This window comes from Heterocephalus glaber, unplaced genomic scaffold (genome assembly GCF_053883595.1).
Source record: "Heterocephalus glaber isolate CG9 unplaced genomic scaffold, H.glaber_assembly_v1.0 deba00001689, whole genome shotgun sequence".
Lineage (NCBI taxonomy): Eukaryota > Metazoa > Chordata > Mammalia > Rodentia > Bathyergidae > Heterocephalus > Heterocephalus glaber.
The window spans coordinates 750,303-764,168 of record NW_028258414.1 but is presented as its reverse complement, the minus strand read 5'-3'; the positions used below and the strand labels follow the sequence as shown (position 1 = coordinate 764,168).

Sequence of the window (13,866 nt, the reverse complement as noted above, 5' to 3'; positions counted from 1 at the left end):
GAAAATGGAAACAAAGCTGTTATAAATGAGGGAAAGAAGAGTTAAAAGGAGGATGGGAAAAAGAAAGAATCAAGATATATCATATACAGGTACAAACTCCCTATGATAAATGTTATCATTATGTATATCTAAAATATACCAATAAATGTTTTGCAAAAACCCCCACACAATTTATAATAGCTATATCCTGGAAACAGCCCATATGTCTATTAACAGATGAATAGATAAAAGAAAATGTAGTATTTACATACAATGGAGTTCTACTCTGTCACAAAGTACTGTATACCTAAAATGTACCAATAAACTTAATGGAAAAAAAAAAAGGATACTTGAGGCATTTTTAGGTAAATGGCTGCACCTTGAGACCATAATCTTAGGTGAAATAAATCAGGTACATAAGTTTAAATATTGCATTACTTCACTTGTGTGGGAAATGTAAAGTATGAATACGGAACAAAATGTGAGACAGATATTAGGAAGCAGAAAGAACTTGTTCAAATGGGAAAGCGAATAAGAGATTGTGGGGGTGGGGGTGAAAAGGGGCTTAAAGGAAAAAAAGAATTGAAAGAAAAAATGCAAACAGACATATTGTAAATGGGAAGGGGAAGATGGGGGGGCGCAAAAAAGAATTAAGATGTGCTATGTACATGTACATATCCCTCATGATGTGATCCTTATGTACTGAAAACATGTACTTAAAAAATAGTAATTTTCCCTTCCCTGTTACATAATCAATTTTCTTTTCTGCCTATAGGCCTCACTTTGAGTCCTAAGCCTTAAGAAGTCAATTCACATTTCTCAATTATTAATAAATATATTTGTATGTATGTGAATATATATTATTTCATAGTATTCTAAAATATTTCAGAAATTATTTTTTAAAAGGATGGAGAAGGAAAGGGTATATAAATACATTTAAAATGTGTCATAACAGTTAAGATGTAAGAACTCCCCATAATAAAAGTAATCATCATATACTGCAAACACGTACTAATACATGTTTAAACAGAAATTTAAATGACAGTGCATATCATTTGCAAGACAAAATAATTTTCCACTAAGATTAAAATCTTCGTCAGTAAAATGAATGGCAATTTAAGGTTGGTAAGACCATGCAATTATACCCAGGAGATGAACTAAATTTAAAGGGTAAAGAGGTAAATACAATGTCATTTTTGAAAATGCAAGCCAACAGTATAAAAAGTCATACTGTAAATACATGGTTTACACTGAGTATTCCAAAGGAAAAAAAGATTTTGTTTTCAACTGAGGTTATTATTTTCTGTATACAAATTTCAGAAGTATTTTTTCCCCTCACAATCTAAGAATTCAGCAAGGTGATATCTAAATCCTTGAAGTTGATCTTCAATTCCTTAAGGTGGAAATCTCCTTAAATAAACCAACCAATTTTTTTTTAGCTCACTTTCTTCCTTTATAATTTCCTGTATTAAATCTTTTCTACACTACTCAAATTATGTTGAATAATTTTATGTATACTGTCTCTCTAAAAAGAAGCCAGTATAAAGATGTAATGGGAAAAAAACTTAATTAAAGGAATCACCCCATTTCCTTGCTAATACTGAAATAAAGGTACAGGGCTAGAATTTCACAATTTTATTCTCCAAACACCAATGATAAAAAACCTATTTGTACCATGAGAATCATTTAAAATATTTTCTAACTATCAGACAGAATATTTTTCAGGTATTTAAAATTGTTTGGGAAAAGAAATGGGAATGGCAGTGGTAAAATATGTTGACAATACTTTCTAAAGTAGGAACCTACGCACTGTGAGTTTCTTCTGTGGCCAGTGGTTGAGTTGCCCATGATCCTTCCCTTAAAACCTTCAACCCAAGGCATCTGTCCAGATAACAAGTACAGTTTAGATGCACTTCTGTCTAGGAGCAAGGAACCAGATGTGGCTTCTTGATCTCTTCAAATATGTCATTCCTAAGACTAGGGGGAATGATTAAAATATGGAGAGTTTATAAATTGCTCAGAGCTGCTTGAGGAGGAAAAGAGGAAGGAAACTCAATGTGTTTTTATTTCACAGTAACTAAGACAGATGTGTTTTCCACAATTCAGCAAAAGAATACACATTCAATTCTAAATTGAGGTATCTCTCTACATAGAGAGATGCTGTCTCCCACTGCCCACTCCTTGTGATGACTCAAAATGGAAAGGCCTGAGCCACATCGATTTACCAACTCTAAATCCATACACAGTATCAAACACCTTATTTGTGTGTTACTCTTCACACCTCCCCTCAATATCTGAATTTCTGGTCTAGTTTTCCTTTAAGACTTTCTTTAAAATAGCATTCCCAACTTTGATCTGATTGGATTCCAAATTTCCTGCTGCCCTAGAAAATCCTCTCAATCTTTGCCTTGAAATACTTTTAGAAAGACATTTGTTTATTTATTCATTCATTTATTTTGTGAATGAAACTTCACATTTCCTATGCATTTAATATATTTATTTCAATAGTTTAAGCATACCAGAAAAACAGATAAGATCGATTTCCCTCCATAACCAATTTCTAGTAAGTTTATGACTTTCTCCTTTCAGGTCAATAAAGCCTACCAAAGCCAGAAGAAGGCTTAAGAAGATACGCTTTATAGTCAGTTGGACTGAGGTACACACTTGATAATGAACTGTGTGGTGAGCCCTAAAATGGGGCTTAATAGACATACTTCACAGAGTGAAGCTGAGAATTATATTTGTAAAAGACTTAGTACAGTGTTTGTCAAAACTGCACAGGAAGCCCTTTCATTCCCACTGCTCTGTAACAATCTTGCACTGAGGAACACAGGGAATAGCCACCGCTGCTTCAGGAACTGGCTGGGTCTGAGCTGGTTTCACACTGGTGGTAATGCCTCTTCAAATCACCTTTCTTCACTCACTGGGATACTGCAGCCTGCTGGAGAAAACAGTCTCAGTGTTTCAAATTCCCCTCACGAACAATTTGTTCTGTATAGTAAAAGATACATAGAATGTTGGCCCTTGAAATAGGATCATAAAGTGTAACACTGCCACAATCCACAATCCTGGGCACACTGTCCTTTAACCATACCCAGCCTCTGCAAAAGACACTCATGTTCAACCCCAAATCAACATATTTTTCCTGCTTTTATTAAGAATAGAAAGCTTAAAAAATGAAAATGAAGTAGTAGTCATAATATGAAGGGGGAAAGGATTCGAGTTAGTGGTCCAGACATAGTTCAAGACGTGAGACTTAAATGTCAGGTCTTTCTTTGCTTTAATTTCCCATCTGTGCAAACCAAATTAAGTGCCTGGAAAGCATCTTGCAAGTAGCAGTTTCTAAGTACAGTATACATAAAATCATGTACCCTCACAAAACTGGCTCCTTATACTGTTTCATTGAGTCATTTTAAAAGATTAAGGCAATGCATGATAAAAATATTACCATTATGTCATTATTTTCTACAATTCTCTAATTATAGCTCTTTTCCACAATTTAACCATTTCTGGTTAGTAAGCATTTAGCAAAGATCTATGAGTCAGAATACTTTGTCATTTACCCTCTACCACCAAGTTTCTCTTTTTTGCTTTTTACATCCTCTGTATGATAGTTTAGCAGCATGACAAATGACTAAGTGAAAGTCAATAAAACAGATGAAGTTTTCTCCCAGTAAAACCTGTTCCATTTTATATCCAGCTTGAATATATACAGAGGTTCAGCATCTTTAATTTGAAAAATCCTAAATTCAAAATGTTTCAAAATCTCAGTTTGTGAGCACTACCAGATTTCAGATTAGGAATGCTATCCTGGTAAAATTTACTGTAAGTATTTCAATCTTTGAAAGACTAAAATCTGAAACACTTCGGGTCCCAAGCACTTTGAATAAAATATACTCAATCTTTGTTTTTGAAAATTACATTCCTGTTGCTGAGACAAAATATCAGAGGCCTACAAGTTAATCATTTATTTTGGCTTACAGTCTGTGTAAGTTTCAGTACATAGTTGGCTAGTTCCAAAGCACAGCAGCATGGCAGAGGACAAACAGTTCATGGCAGGGAGTCCTTCTACTTTCCCTTTTCAGTCTATCCAGGCTGGAAACCTGTTGGCTGGTACTACCCACATTAAGTATGGGTTTTCCCTCTTCAGTAAACCAGACCTTTGTTATACTAATCAGTGGACTATTTCAGAAACTTGTTATAGCTACTTATGCTAATCCAGTATCACACAGTCATGATCCAGTCATCTTTTGAAAACTCCACCTATGAGCGCAAGAGGCTTTGGGGGAACATCTAGATATAAGCCACCACACAAATCCATGAGCTTTTGAAAATACTGAATTGTTTCCATGCAGAAGTCATCCTAAAATTAGTACTACAAGGAAAAGAATGCTCCTAACCTAAAACTCACATGTGACTGGGTCAGAATGAAAAGTTCCAATTGCAAGTAGAGTTAAAGATGCATGTAATTTTGATCAGAAAAAAATATGTAAAAAGATTGAACTGAAATTAGAAAAGGAAAGTAAAAAACAGTAAAGTGAATCAGTCACAAATCTAGAACACTCTCTGAGTATGATGATTCATTCAACACTAGAATGTATGCCCTAGAAATTTCTCTGATGAACAAGAAGTTCATGTTTAAAATAATAATTACATGACAATATAGGAAGTATTAAACTTCACTTCATTTTATAATTTCCCAGGTGATCCCCCCCCGGCCCCCCAAGACCGAGGATCGAACCTGAGACCTTGCCCTTGCCTGGCAGGTGTGGTGCCACTGAGCTACATCCCCAGCCCCACCCAGGTGATTCTCAAAACAACAGAAAAGAAAAAACTCAAATAGTAGAGCGCAGAGTCATATGATATATTATGGTTTAGATCTGATGTGTTCTGACTCATCCACATTTCCAAGATGACATGAATCAACAATCCAGTAACATCTATCACTCATTATTTTTACTTTCCCATTTATTTTAAAACCTTTTTGTTACCAATTTGAAACTGCCCAATCTGACAAAATCATTCTACCTTATTTTTCTCTTTTATCTGTTAACCTTTTTTTAATAAAAACTTTCTTTCCATTATTGTTTTAAATAAAAAGGCAAGATATAAAATGCATGCTTAATATAACAATACATGAGGAAAAAACTGTAGGGAACTACAAAAAGAAACAGTTTCATTTCAAAAGTGGAATTATTTTTTCTTTTGGCTGTTTTTCAAAATTTCTAAAATGAGTTTTGATTATTTCTAGTAACATAAAAATAAGGTCAAGAAAGAAATCACCAGCATGGTATGGTAGCTTGAACCTATAATCCAAGCGACTCAAGGGGAACATAGCAAGATTTTATGTCCAAAAAAATAAAGTGAAGGGAGATCCAAAAAGAAAAACCAGAAACAAGTGCAGAGCAAATACAGAACTAATCCTATATTTTATACACTATTTAATGTTTCTTCTCAAATATGCAAAATTCAAATGTGATCACAAAGACTTCAAGAAATTCAGTATCTTTTTCTTTACTTAACATTGCATTGACTTAAATATTGTGTTAAATGAATTACAAGCACCTAATTTCTCCAGAGAAAACACAGAAGTGTCCAACAGGCGTAAGAAAAGATTCTCACCATCACTAATCCTCAGGGAATTATAAATCAAAACCACAAGGAGCTATATCCTTATACCTGTTAGGATGACTATTATCAAAACATAAAATAACAAGTGTTGGCAAGATATGGAGAAATTGGAAACTTTGTGTACTGCTGTCAAAAATACAATGGTGCATCCTTTATGTGAAACATTGCAACAGTTCCCTTAAAAATTAAAAATAGAACAGAACATGGTGATGCATGCCTATAATCTCAGCAGCTTGGGACACTGAAGGTGGATTGTGAGGTCCTATCTCAAAGTATATGTATCTACATATCTACATGCACACATAAACGGGGATGGGAAAAGAGCTCAGCTGCCACAAGGAGGAAGAGAGGGAAAAAGAACAGATCTACCAAATGATCCTATCCTAGACTAAAGGAACTCATCCCACCCCTTTATTAAGTATGCAGGTTCACTGACTCCCGTTGTGGAAAAAAGAATTTTCAGGACACATCAGTAAAAACAGACACAAGAGAGCCAGGGATTTAGCTCAGTGGTTCAGGCGCCTGCCTCGCAAGCGCAAAGTCCCAAGTTCGATTCCCAGTACCAAAAAAAAAACAGACACAAGAAAGATTTGGTACAGGAAAATATAGAACGCACTCAAGAGTGGAGTGCGAGCGCTCAAGGAAATGAGGCACAATAGAGTTGGGGTAGGGCACACATTTAAAGGCTGTTATATCTCCGTGCGTATTTTGTCAGCCACATGGGTTTGAAGTAGAGATACCATTAAACAGGCAGTCTCCACCACTTTCTGTGCTTCAGGAAGCTGAAGGGAAGGACAATCTATAGGTGAAAAGCAAATGGGCAGACCTATTTGCAGCTGAAAGGGACTTGCCCAAATTTGTTGTTTGGGGAGTAAATAACCAGGCTTGTGTTCTGAAACTGTAGTTTCTCTTTAAAAGTATAATTTAAAATTTTTGATTTTCTGGTCTCTTTTCCATCTAGCTTTATTTCTTTTATCCTACTTCCATCCTACAATCCCACTTCTGGACATCTATCCCAAACAACGGAAATCAAGGTATCAAAGAGGCATGTGCATGTCTATATTCACTGCAGCATTTTTCCATTAGCCAATATATGCAAAGAACCTAAAGGTCGGTGGATGATGAATGCATATGGAAAATGAGATTTATACACACAATGGGGGGGGGGGGCATCCTGTCATTAGCAACAACATGAATGAAGATAGAAGGCAACATGTTAATTAAAATAAGCCACTCATAAAGGGAAAATATTACATGATTTCATATTTTTAAGGCAGTGAAAGTAGTCAAACTCATAGAAGCAGGTAGAATGGCAGTTGCCAGAAGCTTAGAAGGGAGAGTAAAATGGGAAGCTATTGTTCATTGGCTCTAAATTTCAGTCTGTAAGATGACAGAGTTCTAGCTATCTGCCATACAACAATGTGCATGTAGTTAACAACACTATAAGGTATAATGAAAATTTTATTAAGAGGGTAGCTTTCATATTATTTGAATTTTCACCATAATAAAAAACCAAAAAGTACTCTTAGTCATTCACAAGAAAAAATACTTATATGTAAGCAACACCATTAAATGAAGGGAGAAATCACTGTGTACTGAATATACCAATAATTGATGCCTATTTCTCTTAGTCATGATCTTTTCACTGCTGTCCGAGTGCTGTTCTCATTCCTTTAACTTCAAAGGAACCTGTCTATACAGTGGTACCCTGGTTTAGGAACTTCATTTGTTTTATGACTGGGGAAGATGGCTGCATTTGTGTTTGTCAGCTAATGCAGTGTGTGAACAGAAGCAAAATTCTGTTGAACGTTTTCAAGAACTGAATTGTTTGAGAATTGAAGTGTCTGTAAACCTAGGTGTTACTTTTGTTTCCTTTCACCTATGACCACCTGGTGAGCTACCAATAAGCTAGTCCACAATACCTAGGGAGTCACTTTATTTTATTTTTTCCCTTAAAACACAGTAAAAGGTATTTTTGTAATTATATCAAATACATGGCCACACAGCAAAGGGCTAGAAAATTGCAATTATATTCACAACATAAGATAAGCTGCAAACATACTAAGAAAGGATTCTAACTATGGCTTAGAAAAAAAGTGTTTGGAAAGCTTTTCAGGTAAATGGTCATGTCTTCTTATCCCACCCAAAATAACTTTCATGAATATGAAGAAAGACAGTACACTAGTAATGGGATTAAGTAAACAATGAATAGATTTAACAAAAGTGAAAGGCAGCATTCTTCATACAAACTAAATGGCTACTATAAATTTCCAAAGACCATTTTCTTTTAAAAATTTTTTCAATTACTTTTGCTTTTGTATAAGTGATGTCTTTTGTATTTTTAACTCCAAGAGTTGCCAAAATAAGCCCATTTATACGTGATGCCTGTCAACTAGCAAATTTACATTTGGATTTTGTTGGCTTTAGACCCTAGGTTCTGTTCTCTCCTTTGTGCAATTGTTGCTTGTAGGTTTGGCAGTAGCTCTAGATTTTTGTTTAACTTAGTTCCTTTGTCTAACTTCTGCAATATATACACATCATAAAATTAGCATGAAAAAACATTTAGTTTCCATCACCACAATTAATTCCCACTGTGGCAAAAACTTGTTAAATTTATGCTTAGGTGAATCCATAAGGGAAAAACACAGAGACACACTAACAACTAATTTCTCCAACCAAAGAAGACATAAAAATCGCTAAGTAAAAGAACGACTGGGCTTAATAGTAGACACAAAAGATTCATCATGAAGATTCCGTTCAATTGTAAAAGCTAAGTAATTAGAAAACAGAGACCCCAGCAGAGTTACCTTTGTTTACCTGCCAAAATGCCCATCTTTCCTTTAGTTTCTATTGTATATATTTTCCTATTTACCTTCCAATGTACTCTATCTTCCAGTGTTTTCTTTCGGCGGGGGGGGGGGGGGGTTTACCAGGAATTGAACTCAGGTCCTTGTGCCTGCAGAGCAGGCAGCAAAACCACTAAGCTAAATCCCTGGCCCCTTCCAGTGTATTTTTACACATTCCTCAGATTCAAAGACCCAATCCAAAAATGGGCATCTGAAATGAACAGATACTTCTCACATGAAGAAATAGAAATGGCAAATACATATATGAAAAAATGTTCAACATCACTGATCATTCTAGAGATGCAAATTAAAACAGTGCTGAGATTCCATCTCACTCCAGAAAGAATGACAGTTATCAAGAAATCAACCAATAAACTCAGCTCTTTTTAATTTTTATTTTGAAACAGGATCTCTCTAAATTGCTAAATTGTCCAGGTTGGATTCAAGTTTACAATCCTCCTGCCTCAGCCTCCCAGAGTGCTGGGATTACAAGCATCCATCACTATGCCGGACATGTTCCTTCTGCCTGACAAGATGCAACTATCCTGCACACAACCAAAAACATACTATTTTCAAACTGGGTAAGGTGATGTACACCCATAGTTCCAGCAACTTCGTAGGACGAGGCAGGAGGATTGGATTCTTTGAGCCCAGTTCTAGACCCCCATGTCTCAAAAGAAAAGACTGTGTCTAGGCATAGTGCTGCAAATCTAATCCCAAGAGTCTAGGTAGGATACTGAGGCTGGGAAATGGGAAGAAAATGTTCCAGTGAGAAGGGGAACAAGGTAGGGGGATGGGGGAAAGAAAAGAAAAGACAAGAAAAAAAGAGAATAGAAGGAAAAATGGAAATAAAGCTTTTGTAAATAAAGAGGGGAAGAGAGGTCAAAATGGGGGAGAGTGGGAAAAAAAGCAGCAGCAAGATATATCATGTAGAGGTACAAATTTCCTATGACTAATGTTATCATTGTGTATATATAAAATGTACCAATAAATGTTTTGCTTAAAAATAAAGTTAACCATTTCAATATCTTCTTTAGAGAAATTTCTATTCAGCTCCTTTGCCCAATTTTTAATTGGTTTTTTATTGTTTAGTTGTAAGAATTATTTACATAGTCTATATACAAGTCATTCATCAGATATATGACTTACATAATTTTCTCCCACTCTGTAGATGTGTCATTTCACTTTCTTGATATTTCTTTAAACATAAAAGTTTTAAATTTTGAAAAAAAATGTAGAAAGTAACTCATGGCATAATTTCTTTATTCTTCTTGAAGACTTTTTAAAGATTCTACAATATGACTAGGAAAACATTTACTGAAGCAGATGAAGTATTAATATATTTTACAAATGATTAGAAAAGATAAATAACCTGAATAGGGAAATCAAGCTAAGTGGGTGGGTGTGCAAATGGTGATGAAGCAAATGGCTAACAATATAAAGACAGTTGTTGGAATTCTTTGCAGGGCATTGGAGATAGGTACAGTGTAAGTTTTTAAATGGGCAAACACACAACATAAAACAACCTAAGCACTATTTGTAAGACATCAGGCCAAAATAAACTCTGGATTAAACCTTCGATTACAAAAAGAGGTAAATATAGGTATGTTTACTCAAATCTAATACACTAGAAGACACCTTTCAAAGTACTTTTAACAAATTAAAACAAGAAGTAAACAAGTAAAGGATAATTTCAAGTCACTGTGAATGAATAGTACAAAACGAGAATAAAAGCATATCATCAGAATGACCCAAACAATGAGGATGAAAGTGTCAGGAACACAGAAAGTTAACAAGAGGGAATCATTTGACAATTAAGAGCTAGGTAAGGTGCCTGAGTCATAAAAACCACAGCATTTGAAGTACATTTTCCTTTTCCCTCATTCACTCAAGAAAAGATGTGCCAAAATGTCACCTAGCAAATGTCCTAACTCTCAGACAACTACAATATACATGATATGTACATTTGCACATGTGCCCAAGAACCACTAGAATTTAATACAATTCCAAATTTTACTTCTATGTCTACAATATACTTTAAAAGAGACTAGCTAAAGAAAAATACAGATCTCCCTAAACTTCCTTTCCCTGTTGCCAAAGTAGCAATTTCCTAGTAATGATAACAAAATATATTTTTAAACAACCAAAACAAAAATTTCAGATCTCTGTGGCTCATCACTTTTCCTTTTCACTCTCCCATACAAGTTATATTTTACTATCTTCTCCTAATTAAGGGAAGGACACATGTTGGCCAGAATGTAGAGATGAAAATAGCAGATTTTCAGGCATTTACCTCTTGAAATATGGGCAGAAGACAATTTGTGACAGTACAAAATGGTAGCGAGACACTTTTATCAACGGCTCCCCCTACCCCAGCTTCCTGTTCAGATGCTATGAGTTAGTAAATTTTAACTCTTCCTAATAAAATTAGAACAGGAACACTTTCACTTGATTTTGCTTTTCCTCAAACTTTTAAAATATTAGTTTATTTTAAAGACTATTTCATTTTATAACTAATACTCCTTTTCTCTAGAAATCCAACAAGCTATTTTTAAGCATGCCTATTTCACAATACAGCGACTGCTGACAAATGACATCACTTGGTTCAATATACATACATTTAGCACTAAAGATAAAGTCTTCCCTCAATTAAGAACACTGACTTTCTACTTTATTTAAACCACATGTGTGAGTGTGCATGCATATCTGTGAGATCAAATATATATTCACAATGGTAAAAAAAAAAAAACAAAAATCAGTACTCAAGTAGATAGCACCATTCAGTTAATTAATTTCTTCTTTAAAAAATAAGGGCACTTCCTATAGCATCAGGAAATCAAAGAAATGAAGCATATGCTCATAAGAAATTGAGCTGCTTTCCAAAGTAGCCAAAACTGCCACCAAGACCCAACATAAGCAAACAACCACCTGAACTGGCCTCTTGAACTGGTCTTACACTCTTTTACCTATTCTCACTGAGTCTCTAGTGAGATTCTCCTCTAGATTCTTCTAGTGTCCTCTCACTCCATCTTGTATCTTATACTATTTTTTTAAACCTGCAAGGAAGTCATTTTCTAAGCTACTCTGATTTTATTATTCTTTATGTTATCACCTCGCAACCATCAACTTAAGAAAATGATCATTTTAAAAAAATGAAAGAAAATGATTATGTTAGAATTTACTTCTCTATCCAGGGAAGAACAATCAATCTCTCCCTTTGAACTAACCACATCATCCCAACATGCTAGTGATGGTTGCCCCAATCCCTGACTCACTACAAAGAAAACCTCAAACAATTCTACACAGAGGAAAACAACACAGGGCTTCTTTCTTCCCTCGGCTTAATTTAACAAAGTCACTCCAAGATATGACACCAAAAACAAAAGCTATAAAAGAAAAATAGGCACACTGGACATTATGAAAGTTTAAAAGAAATGAAGACAACCTACAGAATCACGTAAGGAACATGTATCTATATTACTTTATAAAGAACTATGATAATACAATAACCAAAAAATTTCAATTTAAAACTGAGCAAATGATCTCAAGACTATCTAAAGAAGATACACAAATAGCCAACAGATACATGAGATGTCTGATGTCATTCTACCACAGAATACAAATCAAAGCCACACTGACACTAGCTGAAGATTCTTATTTCTCACCGTTTTTTGTTAAAGGCAGTATGTAAAGTGAAAATAACATTGACCTGGAAGTCAATGTTCTAGTTCTGGGTTTAAATCACTATTCCACTGCTAATCAACTATATGGTCTTGGGACAGTCATAAAAATTCAGTACAAGAGAAGTAATAGCATTATTAAATTCACTGTACAGTGAGTACAAAAAAAACACATATGAGAAAACGCTTTGTGAATTTTATATATCCTTAAAACCCATATACAATATTGATATGTATCCTTATAAAATATACTCTATTAAAATGAATTAACATGTCAAAATTGATGCACCTATTCACAATCATAATGCAAAAAGCTAAACATTTATTATTAATTTTATTTCTGACTCTCCACCATTAAAATCCCTTTCACAAGTAGCAATGAGCTTCAGCCTTCAACCAATTTAATAAAGGGTGAGCTCTTCTTGCCCACTCAAGAAAACAGTCAACTTGGGGTTGAAGGGAGGGCAGGGGAAGGGGGAAAATATAAGAACCAAGAGATTATGTAAAGGTGCAAATTTCCAATGATGAATGTCATTATATTGTATACCTAAAATGTACCAATAAAAGAATATATAAAGAAAAAAAGGTCAACTATAGAAAATATATGGCAAAGAAAGAAAAAAAAGGCCACCAGTTAATAAGAAAAGCAAATCACTGAAGATTCTTTTCTTCCTAGCATAATGGTTTACTCAACCTCAGCCGCAAAATGGAAAAGGGGAGGGGCCTAGAGACAAGAAAAATATTAAAATGTGATCACTTTCAAGACTCAAGAATCCAATAAAAAAGCAGCCATTTGTTTAAAGTAGTGTTATTTATTTCCAAATCAAAACAATCAATGATTCAAAGTTCCCCAATAAACTTAAGTTGAAATAAATACTATTTATCCTTGGATTTCATCATCATCAGTATATGTATCACTAACTCTGCAGGATAAATAGCTTCAGGCAAACACACTTTTAGAGAGTAAATAGCATGTCAGTTCACAATTTTCCTTTCTGAACCACCCTACGTCTTTTCCCTTCTCAGAGCTACACTGGTGTTTCGTTTCTTTGTGAGATTATACAACTCCTGTCAAGGTCTACAGAGCTTTTAAATTAGGGGCCTTAAACCACTTAACAGTTTACCTGAAGCATCACTCAGGCAGTGTTTGTTTACATACTATCTTGAGCATCTCTTAGGTAGGTGTTATTTCAACCAGTCAACTTGTATTGAATAAATTTGATAAAATTGACATTTTTATATTTCCTGTTATATTACTTTATAAAAATTAACAAAATATATGCAATTTTTAGTCATCCTGTATTTAAATAATTGGACTGATAAGTAATTAATGACACATTTTTAGGATTAAGTAAGCAAAGCTGTCAATTTTTATTATGTATCTTAAAATTCTATAAGCATAAAAATAAATAATCTACTTTCTTTGACAGGGTGGTTCATGTGTCTGCAATCCTTTACAAGCAGGAAATTTGTATGACTTAGAAAGCAAGTCAAACTGTTGTACACACCCAGAATTGTTCAAACAACAGCAACTAAACACATTACCGTGCCACTGCTATTCATACCAAATTACTCATTCAGTACAAGTAATAATGCGGGAAAAAATTAAGACATTCCCCACTGCTTGTTAAATCAACAATTCCCAAGATTAAAGGAGTTCAAGACTTACTACTATGAAACAAAAATTCCATGTTATCACCTCAATACAGCAACACTTGGCCTCTTAAATA

General features: G+C 34.5%; 1 protein-coding gene across 11 annotated transcripts in view; it reads right to left on the bottom strand.

Moving 5' to 3' along the window:
* Positions 1 to 13,866, bottom strand: part of Tcf12 (transcription factor 12) — a 384,470-nt gene that overhangs the window by 242,348 nt on the left and 128,256 nt on the right. The window contains exon 4 of one of the 11 annotated variants that reach the window (XM_087199162.1): positions 2,824 to 2,920. The exons of the other annotated variants lie outside the window; for them this stretch is intronic. The gene's annotated coding sequence lies outside the window, so the exon portion shown is untranslated. The remainder of the gene's footprint in view (positions 1 to 2,823; positions 2,921 to 13,866) is intronic. 11 annotated transcript variants of the gene reach the window in all.